Below are 15,506 nucleotides of genomic sequence, written 5' to 3'. Positions count from 1 at the left end.
TTTTCTGGTGGTTTATTGGAGATAAGAATCTTTGGAATTTCCTGCCTGGGCTGGCATTGAACTGTGACCCTCAGATCTCAGCCTCCTGAGTAGCTAGGATTATAGGCATGAGCCAAGGGCTCCGGGCTATATTTACATCCGAGATTTGTTAGTGGAACAAAGGGTACAGAAACTATTATTCTTATCACAAAATGACTTCACACTTACAGGTATAATTATAAGAAGAAAAACGATAAATATTCACAGTGGCACAAAAATCCCTTAGGTGCCTAACAAGACAGCACGTTTTTCCAGACACTGCATGTGGTGTGAGCTCTTTGCAACCCAAGCGACTGTAGAAGATATTGCACCCTAAACAAAACTGACAATTGCATGAACCCAGTCCTCTATGACAGATTTAGCCAGGCCTATCTTAGAGATTCTTGTTAGGGACATGATGAAAAATTTATAGTTTAGTTGTGATTATAGAACTCTTTTATACATGTCACTCAGCCATTAACTATATTTAACATAGTTCCTTTTGCTCTAACTTATATTTTCATGGCTTAGGAAACTGTTTTTTGTTTGTGAAAACTTAGCTGTTCACTATATAGACATGAGTTTTTAATCCTTGAAATTACTGTCTGCATAGTGTTCTATGAGATGAGCTTCTCTTTACCATATCATAGGAATAAACTTACTCTGATTCAAACTTGGACAACAGCTACCTTGTTCTCTCTCCTAGAAAACCATCTGCATAGACTTCTTTACATGTAAACAGACCCTCATTTACTTGCAAAAGTCTGTCAGTGAGTCAAACCTAACTCACCCAAGTGAGGTGAATTCCTCTGTCATGCTTCCTTTACTTTAAAAATTGTAAGAACTGTACAGCAATGTGCATACTTTTTAATGTGAAGTGTGACTCCTATTTTCCATAATGTGAATCAAGCAGAGGAATCAATTTAAAATGTGAAAGAACCTTACAAAGAGTCTTGGACCTTGAAAATTGCCCTGGGTATGAATTTTTGGAGAAATATCCCTTCTAAGACAAAGGACTCAGTTTTTTTTTTTTTTTTATATTGTGCTGGTACTGGGGTTTGAACTCCTGGCCTTGAGCTCTATCTGGGCTTTAATTCTCAATGTTTGCTCTATACCACCTGAGCCACACCTTCACTTCTTCCTTTTACCACAAGAGCAGAAAAGAATCTCTTAGGTTTATCTACTTAAAATAGCTTGGAGTTGCAATTGTCAAATTTGAACCTACTGAGTATCTAGGTGTAAGCCACTGGTGCTGTGCTAGAACTCACTTCTTAAGAATAAATAATCACAAAAAGAGGTGCAATAAATATTTGTTCAATTATGTATGTGTTGACTGATAAGCCAAATCACTTGCTACTGGAAAAGAAAAAGAGAGAAGATAGAGATTAATATGGAGGAGAGAGACACAAAGAAAGAAGGGATGGGAGGGTAAATGAGTGGAGGGGAGTGAAAGGGAGGATATGAGAGGAGAGGGTAGCTGGGTAGAATTGTCTACTGCTCACTAAGGTATTGTTGGACAATCAATGCCGTTGCATTTATGTAGCCAAAGCTTTATATTTTTGGTAGTAAGTTGATATATAAAATACCAATTTACAGGTAGTAACCTGTTAGTGTGCTTCCTCCTGCACCAAGGAAGCCACAGTTAGGTTACTGTTACAGATAAGGCAAGAGTAAGCAGTTTAAGTTATTCTGAGAAACAATAATTGACATAACTAGGAATGTTCCCTTGTATGGTGAAGTCAAGCATCACTCTTTTCCCTGCTACAGTCTTCCTCTCAACAAGAATAGCAAAACCAGAAGAGGAAGGAGATATCTGAGTAATGATCATCTCTCTGTTTACCCTCATCCCTTGGCCTCTCAAACAATAAAGCCAAAGGAGACTTAACCTGAACTAATGGGGAAAATGGGGGGAAAAGTTCAGTCTAACTTATTGTGAAACTTTTAAAATAATTGGGGCAGTATTTCAAATACTGAAATAAAACTTTTTAAATTATTAATAAAAAGTTACTCGAAACTTATTGAAAATTTAAGACTACAGGGCTCACTACATAGTGGAATCTGCATAGGTAAAACTGACTCGTGCTCCTATCATCAGAAATTGAAGATTGTCCCTAAACATAGACTGCTGAAGTGATAAGCGATGGAAATTCATGATGGATAGCATAATGCTGAGAGCATGGAAATTATTTCCTTTCCATCTTCAGTGTGTAGAGAAGAAAAAAGCTCTATAGGATGGTCCTGAAGGTGCAATTCTAAATTTAGGACAGAAGGTGAATAGTAAAATAGACCTATCTCAGCCATTCAGAGATTGGAAATGTGGAGAAATATATTCATTTATGTGGTCAAACATGGAAGAGAGGATGTGGCAAGCCCATAGCCAAATGCCAAAGGTAGAGATATTTAACAAAACACCATGAATTTGAAACAAGTCTTAAAAGGGGAGCTAGGCTTAGAGGAAATAGGGCAGAAGGATGGAGAGGGAAATGGTGGACTAATACAGTCATAACACTCAATGTACATATGTGAGAATATAAGTAGGAAACTTGAAGGGATAGGTGGGGTTGGGGTAAGGGAAGGAAGAAAAAAGGAAAATTTGACAATGATCCAGATGCACTGAACATTCAAATGCACATACACTCTATTCAACACTGACATGATGAAGCAAAACCCCTTTGCACAACTTGCTAAAGATAAATTTTTTTTGAAGTTTTAATATTAAAAGACCAGAAGCACAAACCTTTAGAGATAAATAAGAGGATAGTATTGACATATTGTTGAGGCTTGTGTTCCCAAAATTGAAACAATTCCCAAAATTGAATATATTTAAAACATTAAAACTTTGAACGAACCTTAACACTTGCTGCAGTGTTCATTATGACAGGTGCCTTGTATAGAATAATTGAATTCCTCCTCCTACACATTTCTTGAACAACAAATATCTGGAATTATTTTGTTTTTGACATGTCAATCTTGACTTTATTCTTAAATGTGTGCTTATGTAAGAAATATATGGTTGTAAAATTTCATGACAATTCTTTTGAACTTCCTTTTTGTTGAATCGTCTAGTTTAATAAAATCCAATTGCACTTTTGATATAAAAATATTTTGTGCTCAATTCAGAATCACATACACTAACATTGGAACGATACAGAGAAGATTAGCATGGCACCTGTGCAAGGACGACATGCAAATTCGTGGAGCGTTCCATATTTTTACAACAACAGATGCTGGAGGGGATGTGGCCACAAGGGAACCATACAGCATTCTTGGTGGGAGTGTAAACTTGTTCAACCACTTTGGAAAGCATTATGGAGGTTCCTCAAACGATTCCACATAAAGCTCCCCTTTGACCCAGCAACCCCACTTTTAGGGATTTACTAAATGATCACAAACAAGACCATACTAAAACTACCAGCTCAACTATGTTTATTGCAGCATTATTTACCATAGCTAAGATATGGAACCAACCCAGCTGTCCCCACTACATGAATGGATCAAGAAAATGTGGTGTATATACACAAGGGAATTCTATGCCTCCATCAGAAAGAATGACATCACCCAATTTGTTAGGAAATGGAAAGACTTGGGAAAAAATTTATTATGTGAAGTAAGCCAAGTCCAAAGAAACAGGTCCCATGGTTTCCCTTATTTTCAATAACAAATATATGTCTAGGGCAAGCAGATAATGTCAAAAACTATGTTCATATGAACAGATATGATGATGTTAAGGGAATTGAACTCCAAGATAGGGAAACAAGTAGTTTTTTGTTTGTTTCTTGCTATTGTTTCTAACGTACTTATAATGTGCGATGTGAATTTTTGTTTCTTTGTATGTTCCTCCCCCATGCTATAACCCTTGTTTTCACTGTATTTGAAGTTGGTGCACGTGCCTCTTGTATGTACGCTTCTCTAATTTGGGGAGGGGAAGGGAAAAGATGCATGCGTGCAAACGCATGTACATGCATGTGTGTTGGCGTGCTCAGAGTTTGAAATCAGGGCTTAAAGGCCATGCTAGCTCTTTCCTCTCTAGGTTGGTGAGGTACTATATGAACTACATTTTCTTTCCTGGGTCTTTGCTAGTTCATTAAAAATTTTGAAAAATAATTTCATGAATTTTTTTGTTTGTTTTGGAAGCCCTGATTGGCTTCCAATGGTTATCCACAGATCTCAGGCTCCTGAGGAGATATCCCAAGTAGATAGGATTATAAGTGTGACTAACCAATACAAGGCTTTCAGAATAATTTTAAAAGTAGAAGAAAATTTACTTCATGGGGGCCTGTTTTATTGTCTCCTACTTTTAAAGCATTTTGCATTGATTAAATGTGAATTTATTTCATTTTTGGATTCTTAAAAGACAGTAAGTGATATTTAAAAGTTTTGGTACTTTTTAAAAAAACTGGAACTGTGGGACAGAAGAAATTTGCCTCTCTTTGGACCTCAATTTAGAAGCTCAGCTCTGTGCATGATAACCCAAAGTCACCAACACAGTCTGTGTTGAAGACAAAATGTGACAGAAAACAATCACCATGGGCAATATTTGCTATGCTATTATTTCTTGGAAAATATGAATATTGAATTGAGAGTGTAAGAGAATGGAGAGAATTTACCTACCTTTTGTGTATTGCGGAAAGACTTTTGGAAACTTTGACTCATTTCCTTCCTCACTGTGTGTCTTTGGGCCATGCACTTAGTGCCTTTAATTACAATTTTTCCCAACACTAAAATGGTAATAACATTAGCATTATAGCAAATGTTATCTTAAGAATTAAGAGAAATAAAACTTGTAAAATACTTAACATAAACTTCCATGAATGAGCTTTGAGTTTAGCCAGAAGTTTTTTTTAAATACTAAATAGAATGTCATAAGTATTACGGAAACCATTACATGTAGTGAGCAACCAGAAGTAATGTTATCTATTGATCATGCTCTGCTTCCAGGGAAGCCAGGTGGATAACTTCTCATGCTGTAAATCAAACTGGTTATCTTCAGTCTTGTTAGTGTAAAAATATCAGGGACATAATAATGAAGGAATGTTGTTGACTGAGATGAAGTCCAAAAGAAAATGTACAGGGCTGGGAAGGTAGCTCAGTGGTAGACCGCTTGCCTTGCATGTCTGAGGCCCTGGGTTCGATTCCCCAGTACCACATAAGCAAAAAGAAAAAAAACCGGAAGTGGTGCTGTGGCTCAAGTGGTAGAGCACTAGCCTTGAGCTGAAGAGCTGAGGGACAGCGCCCAGGCCCAGAGTTCAGGCCCCTTGACCGGATCCCCCCCCCCAAAAAAAAGAAAATGTACAAAACTGAGAAAACATAAAAGTATCTGAGCAGTATAGTGTGTTTTACATCATTTAAGTTAAATAACAAAGATAAGGAAAACCTAGAAGAATAAATTGTCTTTTTGATATTTTATCATAGGTCTTTCCTCATTCTTGTAGAGGCATCATCAGATGAGAGGAAATGTATTTTTTTTGTTCACTTCCTTCCATTTATTCTTTTGTTTGAAATCTGAACTACATGAGACAGAAAGAAACGAAGGGAAATTAGTCACACAGGCTTTGGAAAGAAAAATCAACGTAAAATAAAATACATATAGTCTTGTATAAGGTCTAACTAAATTGAGTTATATAGTCTCAAGCATTAACAGAAAATGATTTAATCAATATCATGTTATTGAAAACTAAAAAATGTTAAGAGTTGCTTAATTTTTTCCTTTCTACTACCTTGAATAAATTATTGCTTTTGTATAGAGAGATTAAAGATGAGATTAACAAGAAACTTGATTAAAAATGGACAAAATTTCTGAATAGACATGTTTTCCAAAAAGCCCTGAAAATTGCCAATGGGTTTACAAAGTTGTGTTTAATACAACTTCTATACTGGTTTAATGTTTTGTAAGAAAAAGTCATTAGAGAAATGCAATTCAAAATTACTATGATACTACTTCATAACTACTATAACTCTTATCAAAAAAATCAAAGGAACCAGGTGTGATGGTAAAGGCTTGTAATTCGAAGCTTTTAGGAGGTTGGAGTAAAAGGATTTGGGTCTGAGGTCATCTTGGGTATTGCACACAGTAAAAAACTGCCCTTTAAAAAAACTTTAAAAAAAAGTAATAATGTTGGCTGGTGAGAGTGTGGAGAAAAGGAAAATTTCTTCACTCTTGGTCAAAATACAGGTTAGTACTCTCATTGTAGAAAGTAGTATGCAGTTTTCTAAAGAAATTCAAAGATGAAATATCAACTGACCCACCAATCATGTGATTATTTCTCTCTGAGTAACTCATAAATATATCTGTAGTTCATTGTTATTCACATTATTCACAACAACAGCCAAGATATAAATCGAAGTTCAGTGTTCAACTACAGACTAATAAACAACTGTGGTGCATGCACAAATATATTTTTCTGTTTCATCCTTAAAATAGCAAGAGATTTCTCCCATTAGCCACAACTTACAATCACCTGAAAGATGTATTCTAAATGAGGAAAAATGTTGTCTTCTGATATTTGTAAACACACACACACACACACACACACACACACACACACACACACACACACACACACACACACACACACACACACCAACCTCAAACATTAAGAGTGAAATTTTTTGAAAAGTAAAGCAAAGTGGAATTGCTGGGGCATTTAGGTCACAATGTAGAAGATAGTAGATATACAGGATGAACTGGTATAGAGTTACAATGTACAACATGAGGATACAGGGGACAACACTGGCCTTACATAGGAATGAAGCTAAATAAGTAGGAGTTGTTCTTCCTAGTAAAGGTTGCTCTTTTGGATGCTCTTCCTCCAGTAATGGATAAGATGAACATAATTCTTTAAATATATCTGCCTGTTAGCAGAAATAATAACAAACAATATAGCAATAATATTGTATGCTCAACATAGGACAAAATATCAAATTAAAATACATGAGATTATCCTTGGTGTGAACTAATTATTACAAATAAGGGAAACCATGGGAGCTATGTTTCTTTAAGTCCCACCAACAGTGTAATAGAGTTCCCAATTGGCTACATCCATGTCAGCATTTGCTATTGTTAGTCTTCTTGATAATGACCATTCTAACTGGGATGAGGTAGAATCAGTCTTGTTTACTTGTAGATTTGTGGGCACCTTCTAGCTACCATAAATGAATGAATCCATGAAACTTATATTGCTCTGAGTCTGCATTCTGTTCTCTTTGCTCTTAGTATAATTTTACCAAGCCTTTCATTTTCATTAATACTGGTGAAAAGTCATCCTCTCTGATGGGTGAATAGAATTCCACTGTGTTTGTTTTTGTGTGTGTGTGTGTGTAGGATCATGATAGGCCCATAAGCCTTCTGTTTCATCTGTAATTTTGTAATTCCATATTAAATTTGGATTGCTTTCTCTACTGCATTGAAAAATATAGTTGGGATTTTGATGAGTATTGCATTGTCAATTTTTTGTCGGCCATATTGCAGTTTCATCATGTAAATTCTTCCAACCAGGAGCATTAAAATATTTTCCATTTTCTTGAGTCTCCTTCAATTTCCCTTTTTAGATTTTTAAAGTTTTCACAGTAGAGGTCCTTCACATTTTTAGTTACATTAATTCCTAGTTTTGTTGTTGTTGTTTAGTTTAGATTTGATTTGGTTTAGAGGCTAATCCATATGAAGTTGTTTTCTGAATTTCAGCCTGGATATTTCCATTCTTGGTAACACAAAAACTACTGATTCTTGTGTTTTTTATACCCTGCTACATTGCTGAAGGTTAGCATCACCATTAGTAACTTGAAGGAGGAAGCTATAGGGTCCTTTAAATACAGGATCATTTCATCTGTAAAAAGGGATAGTTTTATGTCTTCCCTATTTGGGTCCCCTTTATGTTTTTCTCTTGCTTATTGCTCTTGCTAGAAAGTCCACTACCTTATTGAAGAGTAGTAGAGAGAGTGAACATCATTGTCTCATTCCTGATTTTAATGTCTTCATGCTTCCACTGGGTAAATGCTAATTATCTGTCATATATATACTCTGAATTATATTGAGGTATGTTCCATGCATTTCTAGCTTCTCAGACAATCATAAAGGGGTATTGGAGCTTGTTAAAAGCTATTATTACATCCCTATAGACAATCATGTTTTTCTTTTACCTGCTTCTGCTGATGTTTTGTATTATGATTATTGACAAGAATATTGAATCCAATTGTATCCTAAGATGAATCCTATTTGATCATACAATATTATTTTTTGTTGCTGAAATTAGTTGGTGAGAATTTTATTAAGAAGTTCTGCATCATTGCTTATCAAAGAATTGGGTTCATAGTTCTCTTTCTTTGGTGAGTCCCTATATAATTTGGGGAAGAGTCTAATTCTGCATCATACAATGTGTTCGATAATTCCATTTCCCTTTCTATTCCATTGAAGAGTTACATCTATGTATTGTAAGTTATTTGCAGGCCTTAATTTCATGGTAAATTTATTGAGTCATAGATTTTTCTGAAATGGGAAGTGGTTTATTGACATTTCATTTTCATTTCTTCTTATGTGTTACTTCTTGCTTCAGATCCAGTATAGGAACGCATCAATTTCTCCAGGATTCTTCAGGTGATTGGTATCAGATTTTCAAAGTGCTGTCTTATAACATTCTCAATTTTGCTTATATCTGTTGTGGTCTCATTTTTGTCTCTAATTTTCTGTATTTGCATGAGTTCTCTTATTGTTTTGTCTTTTTTATTATGAAGGTGATATACAGAGAGGTGGGTTACAGTTACATAAATAATGAGTACATTTTTTTCTTCTTCCCCCAACCCTGACATCCCACTCCCACAAAGTTGTAAAGTTTATTTCTAACATAGTGTCTAGTGAATATCACTCTTGCTTTGGTTAATCTTTGTCCCACCATTTCTGTGATTTCCCTTCCTTTCCCCAAGTCAGATTAACTTATGAATAAGACAAAGGGTACAGAAATCAAAAACAGTGAGTACAGGGAATAAACCAAAGGGGAAAAACTAAATAGAAATAACTAAAAACAATTCACTATACAATAATCTTCTATCCATTTCTTGGAGCTCATTTTGATAAGCATCATTTTATGGTGATATGTGTATTGCTATTGAGCTACTGTGAATATCCTAGACATATTCTAGTTTTTCAAAATGAGTGAAAACATGTAGCCTCTGATTCTTTGGGTCTGGCTTGTTTGAATTATTATGTTCCCAAATGATTCCATTTTCTTACAAATGGGACAATGTCAATCATTCTGATGGAAGCATAGAATTTTGTTGTGAATATATACAACATTTTCTTGATCCATCATTGCTGGGTCATAGGGGAGCTCTAGTGAGGAACCTCTATACTTCTTTACAGAGTATTTGAACAAGTTTACATTTCCACCAGTAGTGTAGTAATGTTCCTTTTTGGCCACATCCCCACCAGCCCAGCATCCGTTATTATTAGTTTTCTACATTCAAACTGGGGTTAGGTGGAATCTCAATTTTGCTTTGATTTGCATTTCTTTTATGGCCAGAAATGCTGCATATTTCTTCATGTGTCTATTGGCCATTCATATTTCTTCTTCAAAGAGGTCTGTCCTTAAATCTTAAGTTCAATTATATTATGAGGGTTGTTGTTTCTATGAGGATTTGTTTTTTGGGGGGCGTTAATTTTGGGGCTCTAAGAATATTTGCGATATGAGGACATTGTATGTTGCAGAGCAAATAAAGACCTTCTCCCACTCTATTAGTTTTCTACTTGTCTTTCTATCTATATAAGTTCTCTTTTTAGTCAGATTTGGTAAGGGTCTGTCAAGTCTGTTAATTTATTGAAAGAACCAGCTCTGTTTTGTTGATCTTTCTATGTTTTATTTTGTCTTTATTTAGTTATTTCTGATTTAATGTTTTATATGTTTCAGCCTACTTACGTTTGGACTTGTTCCTCTCTTCAAGGAGCTTTAGGTACATGATAAAAATACTGATTTGAGATTTCCCCAATTGCTTGATGTAGGCATTCAAAGCTATAAATTTTCCTGTAAGTACTGCATTTAATGTGTCCCAGAGGAGCTGGTATTTTGTGTGTTCATTTTTGTTAAATACCCGAAACTTTCAGATTTCCATTCTAATCTCTTCAGTGCCCCACTGGTCATTCAGCAATGTGTTGTTCAGTCTTCATAGGTTTGACAATTTTTGTTGCTTTAGCTGTTTAATTTTAAGTTTATTCTGCTGTGGTCTGACAAGCTATGGGAATTCAATTAATTTTTCTTTTGATTTGGACAGAATTTCTGTATGACATAGGATGGGTTCTGTTTTGGAGAATTTTCCATGACCTGCTGCAAAGAATGTATATACTGACACTGAATGTATATTCTGTAGATGTCTGTTAGGGCAAGATGGTCAATGCAGGTCTTCAGTTTCTTGGTTGAGTTTTTCCTGGATAACCAATCCATGCGTGACAATTATGGGTTGAGATGTATTTTTAGGTTATGTAGTATTTGGTTGATGATGTGGGGTGGTCTAAGATTCACGGCATTGATATTTACACTTGTTGTATCCTCCTAATGGAGAACTGCCTTTATCAATATATAATATCCCTTCCTACTAATTTTAATTTTAATTCTCTAATATTTTATGTTAGTAATTCTACTGTGGCCTGTTTATGGTATCCATTTACTTGAAAAATTTCCTTCCAGCCTTTCAGTTCGAGTATGTGTTTGTTTTTGTCAATGAAATGTATCTCTAGTGGACACTGGATGGATGTGTCTTGTTTTTTCATAATACTATCTAACCTGTGTTTTCTAATTGGAAATTTAAGTCCATTGATATTGAGAGTTATGGCTGGGAAATATTTAATAATTCCTGCTGTTATACACCTGCTGTTAGGAGCTGTGCCTCATCTATTCTTTTTTTTTGGGGGGGGTCCAGTCGTGGGGCCTGAACTCTGGGCCTGGGTGCTGTCCCTCAGCTCTTCAGCTCAAGGCTAGCACTCTACCACTTGAGCCACAGTGCCACTTCTGGCTTTTTTCTTTTTGCTTATGTGGTGCTGAGGAATCGAACCCAGAGCCTCATGCATGCAAGGCAAGTGCTCTACCACTGAGCCACCTTCCCAGCCCCTCATCTATTCTTAATATATTTACATTGTTCTCTGGTAGGGAGCATTTTATATAACCATTTCCTGTTCTTTTTGACCTTCTCTATGTAGGATATATTTGATTAATTTCTATCTTGTTGATTTGGTGGAGATAAAATTTTCAAGTTCTCTTTGTCATGAAATATTTTTATATATCCTTTAAATATAAAGGAGAGTTTGGCTTGGGAGAGTATTCACAGTTGGTAGTTGTTTGTCTTTAATGTTTGCCATATATCATGCCAGGCTCTCCTTTTTACCATATCAGCTAAGAAATCATTATTTTTTCTGACTGTATATCCTTTATAAATAATCGGTTTTTTCTCCTGACAGCTTAAGAATCCTTTCCTTGATCTCTAATGATCCTCTAATGGATTATGATGTGGTGGTGGGTTGTTCTGTTCTGGTATTCTCCGTTTGGTGTTCTAAAGGCTTCTCTTCTCTGAATGAGCCTATCTGTATGGATGTTTGGCATGTTCTCTGCTAGAATTCTGTAATATGTTTCCCATCCATTTTGTTTCTTGCTCTTCTCCTTCTTGATACCTATCTTCCCCAAGTTTGATCTTCTAACTGAATCTTGAACTTCCAGAGAGATCGTTTCTTATTTCTTGGAATTGTTCTACATGATTAACTCCTCTTTTCTATTAGACCTAGTCTGTCTTTGATGCCTAACATTATCTTCTATGTCATCTATTAGCTGTGGAGACTTTCTACTTTGGTTTTGATTTCTCTGTCTTCTAATTGGTCATTTTTTTTAGGGCTTCTATCTTAACTAAAGCTTTATTTTAGGTCTTGTGTGGACTTTCTTTACATCTTTTCTTTGGGTAAGGGAGTTGGAGGGGCTGTTTTTTTAGCTGTGTCTTCTCATACCTTTTAACTATTTAACTACTTAACTATTTTTTCCTTGGACTCCTTTGCCTTCTCAGACTTTATTTATCTTTCCGTTTGTAGTCTTCATGAATTATTTTGCTAATCTTTGATTGGTCTCATCTTTTTTGACAAATTTCCTTGTAAAGATTTTGTATCTTTTCGTTAATCACATTTTTCAGCAGTATTTGTGATGTATTTTGAATTCTCTCTTCTAGCTCCTTAATTGTCTGTTCTAATGTCTGGTCAGTTCCTGTGTGAATTATACTACCTTGGCATCAGTTTTCTTGTATTTTTCTGATTTGTTCTGTCCATTTGGTGGATTTCTTGGCTTTCATTTGGGGAATCTATGATCTTAATAGGTGACTCTCTATGTTCTTGGTTGATTTTTCAGGTCTTCTGTTGTTATTTGTTTTTCTGGAATTTGGTTTTTGTCTAGACGATTAAGTGTAGGATTAGAGATCATTTGTGGTGAGATGTTGTCATGTTAGTACTGATGGTTCCAATGACAATTCGAACTGTCCAGTGGTAAGGTGAATAGTGTCTGTGTTTGGATGTGGCTTTCTCTGTTCCTGCTTTTTTCCCATGTAGCCCTTTTGTTTCCACAGTGCAGCTGTGCTTTTGAGTATGTTGTCCAACACAGTCACAACAGTCACCTTCCAGGCTGGGTAACTTTTCATAGATTTTTGTTTTCTTGTAAAGACAGAATAAAATGTTCTTTTGAATTATATATTTATATATAATTATAACTGACTTGTTTGACCTGCTAGAAGTGGAATACCTGCTAGGACTCTAAATCTCTGTTTCATTAGCTAGAGCTAGGGTAATTTTCTGTTCTTATTCTGCCATTGTCTTTCTACTTCCTCAGGTTTATTTTTGATATTGTGGATTTTTTCACATAATTTAGCATTTGTGATGGTTGTATCTGGTTATTTTTGTTTTTCTGTTTGTGTTACTTTGAAATAGTGATTTCAGGCTTCTCTGAAGAGACAGTAATAATATGAAATATATGTTATTACATTGAAAGAAAGAGAGCAGACATTTTAACCTTTTGCTACAAGTAAATTAATATTAAGCAAAACTAATGAAAATAATTACTTATTTACTCTTTAGAGAATGAGCATAGTACTCTTGGATATCTTGGAGGAAACATATTAGACTCATTACATTTACATTGAAATTACAGGCTAAACATTCTTTTTCAGAAGATAAAAGCTTCAGTTCTTTCATATAATATTATAAAATCATAATACCTGCATGTTGATTTGTTTTCATCTGAAATTTTCAATTCCATTCTTCATCCATTAGGTATCTAGTGCTTTGAATGACCAATTCCTTAAAATACCTATATTTCTTATATTGTGATGTAAATCTCAGTAATATAAGTATGAATTTATCTCTCAGTCTCATCTTGAGCTACATTCAAATGAAATTTATGCAGTCTCAAGCAAGAATCCTATTTTACTCTTTTCTATGTTTTAATCAATATATCCATTCTCTTTAGAAATACGTTCTCATCTTTTTCTAGAAATATTTTTCTCATCTTTCTCATCATATTGCTCCAGTGAACATCGTGTACTTTCAGTACTTTAATTGAAATAAATATAAAGTTTTGAACATGAAGACACTTCCTCCCATTATCACTTTAAAGTAAAACTTTGGGGACTATTTTATATATAAAAATAAAAAAGTTCAATGCAAATGTTTATACATGAATGGTCTAATGATTAAGTCAATTAGACCCAAGAACTACCATACCACATCAAGTCTCAATTTACTTAAAGGCACCAAAATATTAGTGTTCATGAATATCACTCATTGTTAGAAAATGACTAGTCAAAACCAAGTTTATTTTTGAAATTTAAAAAATGAAAATTACACCCAGATTTTCTGTCAATATCCTGTTTCCAGGGATACATTTTTTTTTCAGCAAACAGGGAAACAAAAAATAAGGATTTGTCACATAGAATGAAAGATATAAAATCAGACTGTCTTTCCTTAAGGTGATAAGTACATGCAAATCGTGATTTATTCAAAGATATGATAAACATTCATAAGAAGATATGTGATCAGAAGTGATAGGTAAGCAAAATAACTGGAAAACTGTATATGTAAATTTTGCTTTCAATATAGGATTACAGGTTTTCAATTCGTGAGCGTATTGAACAAGATTTTGTATCTGTAATACAGATCCTATATTCTACATTTTAGACATACTCCAATTCTCTTACCTCAGTTTCTGATCATTATTCTTCTACTTTCATGATGTCAATTGCTACTAAAGTAACAAGGTGGGAGTTTTATTTTCATTTCTAGATCTAGATTTTAGTATTTTGGAATAGTAGTATAAATTCATGTAGTTTGTTTTGAATGTCAAGTTTAAGTATACTGCATTCAGGGTATTGTGAATTGGCCTGAAGCAGCCAGAACATATTTTGAATACAGAGACACACAGTATACTAAGATCTAGGGACTTGATCTCAGAGAAAGATAAAGGTCCAGGCAAGATTTGAAGCCGAGATAAAACAATCGAGCAAACATCAATCAACTATTATCACAAATGGAACTGATCTCTGATGTGTCTGCTGGCAGCTCTTTGTGTGTGTGTGTGTGTGTGTGTGTGTGTGTGTGTGTGGAGAGAGAGAGAATTTTAGTGTATCTTCCATATTTACAGTCTATAGAGCATTACTTGTTATGAAGAAGGTGCTCATATCAGAGCTCTTATACCACTGTCATCACTTTTAACTGCTAAAAGCACTTGCTTAATCTCTAATTAAAAAGGGAAAAATAAACTAACATCTTACATGATTGTTTTGACAAACAATTGGTATATTAAAGGCCAAAAGGAGGAATTGGAGATTAATATAATCTTCTTCCTCTCTTCTGATTATTACACAGCAATAGCTGTGATTTTCAGAAGTCTCTTGCAATGTGCTCACAGCTGAATTACTAATATGCTTAATAGTATGAAACATACGATACAGAAGTAGATCAGCCTGCAAGCACAAAGAACTAGTTATAAGATCAAACTTTTGAGCAGAGTTGCCACATCATTTAGGAATGCAATTCCTTCATATAAACTTCAAATTTTGTGGCTTTCCTTGTGTGATTAAATGGTAAGAAAGTAGAAGCAAGAATTCCTGTTCAGCCAAGTAGAAAGTGCTCATTATCCCATCCTCATGTTGCAAATTTCCATTCCATAAAGACTCTTCATTAGAGTACTTTCATTTAATATACTTCAGCTCATCATCCTTCCCTGTTGGAGACAGGAAAAAGATAATTTTGTTTGAATATTATCTTACATAAATTAGTGTATATAGGCTTGATTTGTATAATTACAGATGTTTGTAATAAAAGTATGTAGGGATCATGTAATGTCCAACATTCTTTAAAATCTAGATATCTCCCTGACAGAATATCCTAACTCTTCTATTTCAAAATAAAGTATTAGATAGAACTTGGCCAGTCTAAGAGAAGTTGCTTTTTTAAATTTTACATACAAAATTGCCATTGATTT

The 15,506-nt window shown here is 34.6% G+C and overlaps 1 non-coding gene across 1 annotated transcript; it reads left to right on the top strand.

Moving 5' to 3' along the window:
• The first annotated feature begins 3,125 nt into the window (after positions 1 to 3,125).
• On the top strand, positions 3,126 to 3,232 carry LOC138839138 (U6 spliceosomal RNA). Its single transcript, XR_011375867.1, has one exon. It is a non-coding gene; the product is annotated as a U6 spliceosomal RNA (small nuclear RNA).
• Positions 3,233 to 15,506: the final 12,274 nt, after the last annotated feature.

The sequence above is a fragment of the Dipodomys merriami genome, unplaced genomic scaffold, assembly GCF_024711535.1.
Source record: "Dipodomys merriami isolate MVZ:Mamm:240054 unplaced genomic scaffold, mDipMer1.0.p SCAF_294, whole genome shotgun sequence".
Taxonomy (NCBI): Eukaryota; Metazoa; Chordata; class Mammalia; order Rodentia; family Heteromyidae; genus Dipodomys; species Dipodomys merriami.
This window is presented reverse-complemented; position numbering and strand designations above follow the sequence as displayed.